The 13180-nt window shown below is 36.6% G+C and overlaps 1 long non-coding RNA gene across 3 annotated transcripts in view; it reads right to left on the minus strand.

Annotated features, from left to right (window-relative positions):
• The window catches only part of LOC110478227 (uncharacterized), a 219875-nt gene that overhangs the window by 193459 nt on the left and 13236 nt on the right, over positions 1-13180 (minus strand). The window lies entirely within an intron of this gene.

Below are 13180 nucleotides of genomic sequence, written 5' to 3' on the forward strand. Positions count from 1 at the left end.
GATCAACAATAATGATAAAGCCATTTAACTCGCAAGTGGGCTTTTTCATCAGACGAAGATAACTTCATTTCAGAGCCTACAGTATGTCTAGCTAGGAAATAAAATATTTCCATGCACAGAAGGATCACATGTCACAGCAAATGCAATACTTGGATATGTTCTGTTCATATAAATGCACACACAGTTCAAATTCTTTTAACCAGGATTATCTGTGGCAGCTGTGTGTGTGGTAATAGAGCAGATATACATGAATTAATAAACATAATATCCTCCAGCTTTCTCTCAAAAATTTCACTCAGTTTCTCACCACAGTTGTAAACAGAGAACTTCCAAACTCACTGTCATTTCCAGGCAGTTCTCTCTTTGCCATAACTTATTCCATGTGGATTCAACCCCAGATACTTAAGAAGGGACCATGTTTTTTTTAAGAGAAGTAGTGGAAGTCCAATTTAAGAGAAGACTATAGGGCAGCTAAGTAAATCCAGGCTCTAAATCTGGAGACCTGAACCAGACTTGAACTATATTCCTCATTCATTTATATAAAACAAAATAGATCAAACATAGATACTTGACAGTGTTTGGGTAGAGGCACTTTTTTTTTTGTCAATCCCAGATACCACTCAAGTAAAACTACAATATTTAACTACAGGTTAAGGAGATGAAATTAATCTGGCTAACACTACTATCCACTTTTCTTCTATAAAATACCCAAAACCTACCTAATACCAACACCCCACTAAAAAAAAACAAAACAAAAACCACAGAAAAACACCCCAAAAAACCCAAAACACCAAAAAAAAAAACCCAACAAAACCATAAAACCCCTCACAAACAAAGACAGGGTGAATATTCTTAATCAAGTAGATATATTAAATTTATCTTTCTGTTGTTGATTAATGTGTAAAGACAACAAGAGAACTCTAATACTACAGCAGGCTTACATGGGAACATGGCTGTACAGACATTTAAAGAATACCTGTAAATAACAGTTCTTATTAACTTCTGGAGGAGGAACCTTCATTACTAAGATCATAATCTTTTCTATCCTTTGAATTGATGGAGTCACTCTCAATAGTCTTCCATGGAAAAACCATTAAGATTTAATCTGCCTTATTAACACCATCCCTTTCCAATGACATACCATCTATAAAATGGTATATAGAAGTGGAACAAAGTCATAAGCAATACTAGAAGGATCTGGCAAAATCATTACACCTACTTTTGTAAGTGTTTGGACCTGTGTATTCTTCAGCCCTCCCATTAACATACTCTCAGCCTTTTCCTTTTTCCCACTGGGTGTATTTGTGAGATACAGACTGAGAAGCCCTGAAGCAAAACCAAGGACTACGAGCAAGCTAAGGTAGCATCCCTGAATTCAAGGCCCTACAGACAGTAATGCCTCTTCAGCTAATAGGGCATGTCATCCTTTGGAATGAGACCTCACTGGCATCCCCAGCCCAGAGCCCTGCCTCACTTGACATCAAGTACATTATCAGGAGCATGGCTAGCCAACCAGACTATCCTCAACAAATTTACATTGAAAAAGATTGGATAGTGGTCCATGAAACTGTATGCCTCAGAAGAATAAAGTTTTGGTAGCCCCAGTATGAATTAACAGAGCTACTACCTGTATGACATAGATAAACTCAGAAAATAGAACCCAGTTGAAAAGCTGCACGTGAATAACAATTGGCTGCACCTCCTGTGTGATCACATAGAACTGAATGAAGTATGTGTTTAAATACAATAAAATACCAACACTATTAAATGGATTAGTGGAAAGAGGTAATTGGAGTGTTGTAATACCAGTTCCACAAACACTGATTTATTTAAGTTTATCAGTAAGCCTGTAGTTAAGGTGAAGGTACCTAGTTTAGATGTGCACAGGACAATACATCAGTATATGCAGCATCACAGCTGTTAAGATTTCTTGGAAGTCAATAAGGCCACTATTAATAATTCTCCATGAAGTAGCATTAAGCAGGAAAGTAAATGCATTGTTTTCTCCTTTCTTCTTTTTTGATGTAGCCATGCCATGGAAAAAACAGTGAGACTCCCTGGACTGCAAAATATACATATACATTACAAAAACTATTTCACAATAGAAATTAGGTTGGCAACTTCGTTTTAAAGGAAATAAAGAAATAAAGGAACTTGCCACTTTTTTTTCTTTGAAGCATAACTGATAGTATACTAGTATAAAAGAAAACTAAGTTATCCACATTGAGATGTACTTCCTTCTAAGCAACCAAAATATGAAAGGAAAAGGGAAAAAACACCAAACAAAAAACAAAACACTCTGCTAATACTCTGTTATTTAAAGTTCCTCCTATGAGATATTATCTTATTACGGACTAGGAATAAAAGTTTCTAACATAAATTCTTCTCATGAAATCTGTATTTTCTCATTAGTCTGTTTCACACTTTTAGGAGACTTGAAATGCCATTTGAAAAAATGTATCCCTTGCAGTAGCAAGATTGTTTTAGATCTGAACCTAATGCTTCAAACATGTTCTACTTTATATTGATTTTTAGTTTAAGAATATATGCTGATGATGTGGCTTGGTGGAACTGAATTAGTATTAAATAGGATACTTGTTTCAGATAAAAATTTTAATCATTATTACATGGTACAAATATAAATAGTGGTTGCTTTTGTTCTTCAAAAATTCCAAGATGAAATATTCTTAACTGGCTTTAGGGACAGCTATTTCAGCTACCAGTACCATAGTACAGATGCATATTTTGATGTTCTGGAATTGTTGGTATTCTGTAATTTCCAAGAGTAAAGCCACTGGAAAAACATCCAGATTGAGAAGCATCCTTGCAGTTCCCTAAAATAAAATGTATATTTATCAACTGATTTGCAAATTAACACAAACATCTCACTGTGATCAGTTACTGCATCCCCTCACCCCCCTCCAGTTCTCTTCACTTTAAAATATTTTTATGGTAAAAGATCAAAACTAAAAGCCACTGTATGAATGAAGAATTCACTCAGAAAAGCAAAAAGCTGACCCTGGTGTGCAAGCTACCAAAATAGCTATGATGTGCTTTGACAAACACCTTTTTCTCAGTCTGCTTATTTTTTCTGATCACCAGAAAAGTTAAAATAAATGGTTTGTCACATTCCAGTAGTACAAATGTTATGGGAAAGCTAAAAAGGGTGATATATTTTAAATCTGTGAAATAAAGTGTAAGTAAATGTCTATACTTCTACTAAACAGACTTTGTTGCTCTCTGTTCTCTTCCAGTCACTTATCTAGGAATTGGATTTATTATTCTAAGTTATAAAATTCTCTTTTCTTATGCCATTTGTTTTTCTAATTTAAGGATGAGCAGCAATATTCAAGGGTTCTCTTGATCTCTTATTCTAAGAGAACTGATTTTGGCACAATGGCAAGAATGGTAAGAGTTCTTCCAAAGACAGATGTGTTTTCCAAGATATGAATCATAGAGAGAAGGAACAGAAATTATTTTTGCTTCATGAAGCCAAGTTAAGAATCAACAACTCAAGCCTTAAGTGATGATTACATGTAAGTAATTTAAAGAGCATGGTGTCCTGGTTTAGGGACTTTTACTTTTTTTTTTTTTTACATTTCTGTCTTTTTCCCATAAATCTCTCTCTCCCAGAAATGCAGTGAAATACCAGGTACTTGCCTGTAACTGACAAAAGTATGGAAACTACTTTATTCTTATCCAAGCTGCTCCCATTATTTGGCAAGGTTATTGCCAATTCATATTTTGGCTAAACTGCATAACACTATTCACTCTCAAAAATGTGAATTTGGAAGCAAACCTTACAATTTCTAATAGAAGTTATTTAGATTTGACCTGAAGGCAAGAATCAGGAAGACAAGTTCTCTTTAACCTCAGTAAAATCTCTCATTGCACATAATAAGATAGTACCCTATTTTAATACTGATACTCTGAAAACTATAAGATCAAAAGCCTTTGTAGCACACAGTGGCAATCTGGGTGTACTCTAATTGAGGTCAATAAAGACTTTCTTAAACTGGAGAGGATTATGTCCCAATAGTCAGATTTGACTCAGTATTGCCTTCAGAAATCCTGGAGTTTGAGAAGCAAAAAACTTTGAAGCTGAGCTTTTTCAGCCTTTTCTGCTTGAAAATTTTCTTTCTATGCAGCAATTATAAAACACTGGAATTGTTACAGCCCCAAAGACTGTGAACTGCAGGGGCTGAGAATCCATGGCCTGCCAAACTATTAATAAGTTCCTTATAACTAATTCCATTATTTAACTTTTAATAAGTTAATTCTCATGGAAAGAGAGGCATTTGCAAGGCAACTTTTATTGGGTTATATACTGTTATATATTAGTATGTGAAAATGTTACTCCTTGTATTTTGCTATTTTGTGACACAGGAATGAAAAGCAGCAGCCAGTGGCTGTGGTTTTGGCCAAAAGACTAAGAGAAAATGTTCTGTCTTTGAAGACATTTGCTGTAATGATGACTGATGAAGTACTGTGCACTAATGGAAGAAATATACTAACAAATTCAAGACCAAAATGGAAACATTGCAACATTACTTACTGAACTAAATACAGCTGAAAAGGTGTATTGTTCTTCCTTATGAGAAACTGCAAATTTTCAAATACTAAGACAATGCATTAGAACAAAAAAATATAGCTAAAAATAAATGTTAATGTCTCAATGTTTCAGATAACAAAAAAAAAAAAAAATCATTAGGGAATGGTCCCATAGTCCAGTAGTCCAATAGTTAGGAAATGGACCCATAGGAAATAGTTCCTTACAAAAAATATCCTTCAGTCTTTTTGTTATTTTAAAGCACTGCAAAATAAATGAACTTACGGAATTTCTGCAGCATGTCATGGGAAACAATCTAAATTAAAACTGGGTCCTTAGGGACAAGCATGTGGGACATAAGGCACTTGAACTAATTCACGTGAGAGATTTGGTGGTATTTCTAAGTCTTCTTTTGACTAGTGAGAGTGGAAGGAGGAGAGGAAAGATGCACCAGAGAAAAATTCTCTTTTCTCTTAAGTCAAAAAAATTTAAATGAGAAATAGTAATTTTAAAAAACTACTTGGTTCATGTAAGAGACAAAATTTCTACTGCAAATATTCTAGTACAATGATGCTCTAGCCATCTCTGAATTAATTTGAAACTGCTTTCTATTTACTACTTGAAATTTACTTCATTAAAGCAAATTGCTATATTAAACTGTAATTTAACAACACATTAAAATCACATATGGTAAGCATTTGGTTTTATCAACATTGCAGATGCACAAAGATAGACAGGAAGAGGCAAAAACGAAAAAATAATTTTGTTCATAAAGAACAAAGTATTTTAAGGTTACTTTTCTAGTTGAAGTGATAACCAGGTCTCCTAAAACAAGCATAATTTTTACCTCTGTCAACAAGAGACAGTTGAGATAGATCTTTTACTCACAGCTATGCAATCAAGTAATCTAGCCAAAAGTATATTCAACATCTCACAGATATTACAGGAATAAAAGTAATATAAAACAAACAAACAAACAAAAAAGACTGAGCTTTATTCCTCTCTGAAAGAAGTCAAGTACTGCTTCCAGTGTCACATCTGCCAAGTTCTCAAGACACATATGAAGAGGACCAGGTACATAGACCAAAAAGGTAGAAATTCCTTTTCCATGATGCTGTCAAGAACTAGTCCTCACATAGCAGACAACTAAAAGTTGCCCAGAAGTAATTTCAGCAGTGTTCCTTTAGATGCATTTTGAAGCATGTTAGGACTTCTGTTTGCAAGTTGAATATCTGTATGGTTTAAAAGACATGATTAACAACAAGGCATTGATGCCTAATGACTGAGAATTTTTTCCCCTGTTTAAGACCACTGTATTAACAGAAAGCTGGCATTGGCTGTAGTCTTCAAAATACATCTCAATTCCAAAAGAACTAGGAAATCTGCTCCCATCTGATGTAAAGCTGAATTCTGTGTTAAATTTTCAAGATTTTGTGTGACAAATAAAATCTGGTAAACCAGCAAATATGTGAGGATCTGCTAAAAAGACAAAAAATAACCAGGAGAAAAGTAGGCTTTATGCAATACAGTGACATATTACCAAGTTACATTGTTCACCAAATTGATGCAAACCAATTAGTAGAACTTGATAGGCAAACTGAGTTTCCTTCAGGTTTAGGAACTTGGTAATTTCTTCAATATCAGTGCTGAACTGAGGGTACTGAATCCCTGCGCTTCCTTCCCTCGGAGCAGGACCGGCAGCCCAGCTTCCCCTGTGCACCTCGGCTGTTTGACAAGAGCTGCCAGTGGGATGAGAAGAACAGCTTTTTGGTGTTTTTTTTCCCTCTTAATTCCAGCCTTTCTTCACCTCCTTGCTACAGCTGCCAGCAAAGGTGACAAATTACAGAACTGGATTGCTGGCCTCGCTAGAAGCCACGCTGGACCACCCACAGCCCTGCTTGAGCCAAGCCAGCAGCTGTCCATGTCAGAAGGCTGGATCACACCTAGGATGAGACAGGAGCAGGTGCCAGCCAGCAAACTCATGGAAACAATGGAATGTTACTGAGGGACAACTGCAGGGAACTACACTTGGTTATACTTAACTACACCTCGGGGAAGAGTGATCAGAAACCAAATGACATTTCCTGGACCAGATTTTTGATTTGGTTTTAATGGGACTCCTCCCTTCTTTTACTTTTTTTCGTTCCCACATACACACTTGAAAACCTGCAGTTATAACAAGGTAAGTAGACAATTGCAACCAAGTCCAGAGCATCAGTGAAACACCTCAGAATATCAAGGTCTTCCACGTGTCTACAAGGACTAGATTCCCCCCACACATATATATCCATAGATTGCCCCCATACATTCTATATACAGACATTTGTCAAACCTTACCAACATCTCCTGAAGGGACAAATCTTCTGTTCATGCTCTGCCTTTGCCAAGCATATAAAGTTAAAATCAGAATGCTCTGGAAAATGAGATAGTGACCAATCTCTAATAATGTGGCTGACAAGTACAAGCCTTAAATTAAAAACTACTTCAGACTATCATCTATCAGAACCATATCAAGAGCTCTGAACAGTTTATTTTGGTGAAAATGTCAATAAAAAGACTACCAACTTTTTATTAAGCCCTTTCAAACTCGTTAGAGGAAGATCTTAACAGTTTTAATTATAAAGTCCAGTTGCACAAACTAAGAGAGAAAATAGTTCCAGACCAGACCGAAAGTGCAGCATCACACTCCAAACCACTGATACTCCTTGTCCTTTGAGAATGCAGGGTGGAACACACCGGTTTTTTAGATCAAGACACAAAATTCTAAATCTCCTATCCTGCTTACTTAGCACCAAATTCACGGTATATGAGGTCCTGAAAACACAATTTTCAGGATATCTTAGTATTACTTTGTAGCTAGGTACTTTATCATAAGAGTATCAGCTTTTCCAGTTATTGCTAATACATGAGCAACAATCTCCAGAAACAACCATTTACTCCCTGGTGTTCTGGCAAATAAATTTGTTCTGAGTGTACCACATTGGCTGTGCCTATAGACACAAAGGCATTTTCCTTGTGATTCTTATTAGAACTTCAGTTTCAGGCACTGACTTCCTGGTTCTGCCTATAACCAGCTAAAAAAAAAAAGTCCAATCAAAAGCCACACCTAAGAAAACGCACACCCACTCACGACAGTTTGACTTCAACAAAGGTGTATGCTGTGAGACACTACTGATATCCAGAAATTAATACACCTATGAGTATGGATATTTTGGAGAGATAAAAGACTAGCAAAAAAATCTAGACAACAAAGAAAAATTCATATCTTATTAAAAATATAAATGAAAGCTGAAAGGAGACTTTAATAGCTTTCAAACTTCTTGACTTCTTTCTACACACAGATAAAAGACAATGCTGAGAATCCATGACAAAAGCATCCATGCATAACTAAATAATTTATGGTACTGAGAATGACACTAATGTGACTTTTATATAGAATAAGCAATTAGACTGCTCCTGATAAAAATAAAAGAAAAACCACCAAAACCCTCTCCTTGAAAAAAAGCCCAAACAAAAACATCCCACCCAAACCATTCAATAAAGCAATTCAAGTCCAAACTAATAAACATCAGTATATCTAGTAATAATATAGTAAAAATCTTCATTTTAAGGTAAGCAATAATTGAATTCTGGGAAAAAAATGAAGAAAGAAAAGGCCACTTGTGTAAATAAGGTAGCTATTAACAAGTTAATAAGTTTTTACTTGATAGATTTTAGTAAAATTTGTGATAAAAGTTTCATAGTTTGCATCATTCACTTTACAGATTCAGGAGTTTGTTCAATTAATACTGTGTAAATGTTGTCCTACAGTGAGTCATCAAAATTGTATAGCGCTGGTATATTCCTTAGAGAAAAATTAGAATAGATTTAAATACTCATCCAACTAAAATACAAAGTCTTAAGCAATACTCTAAAGGAACTTTAGCTTCTAAGTGGAAATTCAGCATTAAATCGAGCAAATACTTGAGCAATGAGGTCATTAAATTGCCAAAGACAGCTGTTCAAACGCTTTAGGCAAAGTGAGACTATAACACACTGAAAATGATGTGATCCCAGTATTAAACACAGAATAACTTGATTGTTACAGGTTGTTACAACACATTTGCAAAGTTTTGAAAATTCTTCAATTTATTATAAACCAATTAAAATCCAAATGCAAATAGCAAAAGAAAGCAAATCACTAAATAGCACACAAAGAAAGCCTCTCTTAGAAGATTAGTTCAGGTGGATTTTGTGATGACATTAACTCTGGCTTATTTAAGATAATGCATGCAAACCTGATATTCAAGCTGCTGGAAGATAGTTTCCTCCACCAGCAAAAAATGTTCACATATAATGAAAAAGGTAGTAGACTGCTATTCCCATCAATATACAAGTATTTAACTAAAGTTCATGTTGCAATACTTCAATTAGATCAGAAAATTAATAAGAACAATTTTCCTTGCCATGCAATAGTCTCCATTGGTCTTACTATGAAAGATAAGTATCAAGAGTTTGCAATAATGGAGTAAATTTCCTTTTAACATTCTCTTTTTGAAAATGATTCAAAATACACATTATCACACAAGCATGGTTTGCTGTACATATTAAGTGGCACAGAAGGGCTCAAGAGAGAAATTCCTCTTGTAGCATAGGCATTGACAAATCCAGTTTCTACAGTAAGATTATCAAAAGGATAATGATTACAAGTGTTGTTCCTAAACTGTTAAGTTAGATTTCACCATTTTTTACTGTTAAAGTCAACAAAAAGTACTAGAATACATTTTATGATGTATCTGATTTTAGAAACTGTGATTATTATTTATTACAACTAAAGTCAGTGAGGTCTGAGATTATACAAAACAAGAAAACAATAATTAATTCCTACAAATGCATTTTCAAGTACTCAGTAAGTCCCTATCAATTAAAGAGCAGTTAAACTGAGTTTGCAAAGAAAGCGTGTTTATGAACATCACAGGCTTAGATCCTCAGGCTAGGGCACTGTAGTTCTAAAAAAATCGCACTTTAATAATATATAACTTTCATCTCCATATAAAGTACATGCTTTATAAAAGACAACTTGATACTTATAGATCAGTAATGTCAAGGAATCAGGTGTGACCAATAGCATAGAAATCAATACCTGTATTAATTGTTCTGTCTGAACATGCATGTCTGTCATGGTTTGACACTGGCACAATGCCAGTGCCCCCATGAAAATGTGATCCCTCCCTTGAATGCTGAGAAGTGGAATCTAGAATAGAGCAAAGCAGGCCCAAGCTTGATAACAGGAAAAAACTTTATTAAACTACCACTACAAAAGAAAAGAGAAAACTAAAGAAGGGAAAAAAAAACACACAAAGATCCAAATGAAAACCTTGCAAAACATTCCTCCCCCCACCACCCAACTCCAACACACCACAGTGAGACACAATCTGGACCCCAATCAGGTTTCCACTCTCCAAGCAATCGATACTCAGTCCATCGAGGGAACAGAGTCTCTCCTGTGCCACAGACCCCCCAAGAAACACAGCTCCACATCCTGTGTTTCCATGTCACACATGGCACCGCCCGGAGAAAAAGTTTGCCATGGTGACCCTTCTCCTTTCCATGCACAGTGCTCTCACCACCAATGCATGGATGGTCAGACTGCCTTTAGGATTTTTCCTTTCAAGGATGCCCTGCCAAGAGGGGAGAAAACAACAGTTCAGTTTTTCATTGTTTGGGACCACAGTCCCCCCCATTTTCCCCTGGGGCCGAGGGCTCAAGAACAGAGATCTTCTTCTCTTCTCTTTCCTTTCAAGGGCAAGGGGGCGCCACCACAAACCCCCTAACTTTTTCTCTGTTCACTCCACTTTTGTCTTTTTTTCTCAGCTGAAGCAGGTCTCTTGACTCACTGGCATCCTCCCAAAACACAGTCCCTCTTGACGGAGAAGATTTGGTTCAGGTTGTGGCTAACACGGAAAAGTCCAGCCAAAAGCCACTCCTTGTCCCCCTCCCATCCAGAATTCCTCCTTCCAACATCCCAGGGTCCAAGGTGTCCCTCTTCCTCTCTTTCAAACCAAGGAGGGGAAAGGAAAATTCACAAAGCTTTCATTTCTCAAGAAAGGGTTAAAAGTCCGAACTCCCAGGATGGCTCGATGCCCGGACATCCAGCAACTCCCACACAACTGGGCACCTTGCAGCAGCTCCCCCCGCTCCTCCTTCCTTGCGGCTTTCTCTCTCCCTCTCGGGAGAGGAACTCTGGGGGGGGAAATGGAGACATCCCAGATTTCTTCCACCCTTCCATCTGCAGGGGCCAGCCCGGTTCCAGTCCTTTCACCACCCTTGGGGCTTTCGGCCTACCTTTCTCAGGCCATGGGCTTCCCCTCCCCCACCCAGCTCGTGGCTGGGCAGGGGAGGTTTGCACTGCACGCTGACCGGAACCAAAGAGAGCAAGTTCCCCTGGGAATTCTGCTTTCAACCCCTCTGTGTTCTCAGAGGCGTGTCTACTTTCAATTGGTCAATATCTAAATTGACCTCTTCCTTCCGGGAAAAATTATCTTTCCGTGTCAAACCACGACAATGTCAAGTCTCAATAGAAATATTTCTCTTTTCTAAAAAGCAACTATAGAAATATACAAGTAATTTCAGGTCCTGACCCATTACATTTTGTAATTAGTTAGAACTAATTAATAGAAATACTAAACAAACTAGATTAACTGTTTCATCCTCTTGCGAATATCATGCAAGAAAATGCTAACTTTTCAATCTATATTTCCATGAAAACACTAAAGACTGACATGAAATCATGAAGCTATTGGGTAAAACGTGGATATAACATCACCTTTTTTTAAATTCTGCAGGTTCAAAAGTTACTCAGAAATATCTAACTACAAAACTATAGTTGATTTTTTTCTGGCATAAAGTAGAAATCAAGGATCATTCTATTCTCCCTAACTAGACAGCAACCCATGTATTGATACTATGTAGAAAATGTTATAATTTTCTGTTTATATCAGCTTAGAAAAACACTTAACATGAAAGAAAACACTAACCCTATGCTACCTCACTCTACACATACACCCTTTTCTGTCCTCAGGGTATTGTAAAAGTAAGGTTACTTTGGAAGCTGTGGTTAAGAGGGCCAGAAAATGTAAACCACTTTAGTTATTACAAAATCTATAAAAATTTCTTAACACAAACTCAAAGTCATGATATCTTTCTTAATCTGAGGGGTTAAACTTCAGAAACTAAATATTATTCCCTGTTTTTATTGTACAAGGATTATGCTAAAGTCCTAAAAAACTTTTCAAACAAGAGAGGGGGGGAAAAAGGGGACTGGAATTTATTTCAAAAATTGCATAATTTACAGAATTTACTGAGTGGATTACCTTTAGCAGATTTCTCTCAACATAAAGAGAAATAGTACTGAAATTATATCAACTCTCACCTTAGTATGAAATATTATGAAATAACCTTGAAAATTACTCATTACTAGAAGGCTCAGACAAGTTCCATTAAGGGTTTCAGTTTCTGAAGGCTTTAATGTATTTTGCAGACAGCACACTCCAGAACAGTGCTGGTCATAACTATTTTTTCAAGCACTGCACTCACAGAACACTTTGACACTACCCGTGGTAACATACGTGACTAAATCCATACAAGAAACACCTGGGCAAAAGTGTTCTGACTTTCACTCCCCTCAACACCACTACTGTACAACTGTATTTTGTGTATCTTGAAATGAAATTGTCTCTGAAGCCCCACTGATGTATTTGCCAGCTAACTCCCTTGTCTGCTGAACTGTGAAAGGTCACTAAACCACACAACTAAAAAGAAGTCAAAAGAAGACTCAGTAGACAAAGCCACTGTCTCCAGGCCTCCTTCTGACCGTGCATCACCTCCTGCACTCCTGCTGACTTTTTGCCAGCTTCTCAACAGATCCTGTCAGACAAATGCCTCCTGGTAAAAATAGGGTGCCAGGCAGTCATTTTTCTTTAAAGTTATTACTGCTGAATACATTAGTTCTGATACATAAAAAGCTGCAAGCAGTACCGTTTCTGCTACTTGAGAGTACACTATGGTGAACAAATGTGGGCCTTTTTTAAGAAAGCCAAAACTTCTGAATACAAAGGCCGCTGTAATACCCCTCCAAACCCTACAGGGTACACTGCTTCATCTGACTCCTCCTCTGCAAGTAAATGCAGTTCTGCTTACATCTTCCACAACGACTATACTTCCTTTATCCACCACATCAGCACAGTATAGCAAGACTTTTAATGAGAATACTTTAAAACAACAGCAATAAACCCCAAAGAAGAAATAAAGGGTCCCAAAATATCAGTCTAATGGAATTTAGGGAAAGTATCACTACTAATTTATCGTCTGACAATATTTTTATGCTAACTGAAAAATACATTTTCATTACAAAGATGGAATGACATTAAGCAATCTTGCCAAAGCAAAAAAGATAATCCCACATCATAACATGTAATTAAAACCACATGGTTCCCTTAGGAACAGATCAGGAAAACAAATAACTTGGTGATGGACACAGCAGAAGAGCACGAACAAAACTGGGTAACTCAATGCTCAAGAAATGTTATTTTGGTAAGAGCAAGATTTCCAGAACTTCTAAGTAGTGTGAAGATATTCTAACAGTCTGTCTGA

Source organism: Lonchura striata, chromosome 4 (genome assembly GCF_050655825.1).
Source record: "Lonchura striata isolate lonStrDom1 chromosome 4, ASM5065582v1, whole genome shotgun sequence".
NCBI lineage: Eukaryota > Metazoa > Chordata > Aves > Passeriformes > Estrildidae > Lonchura > Lonchura striata.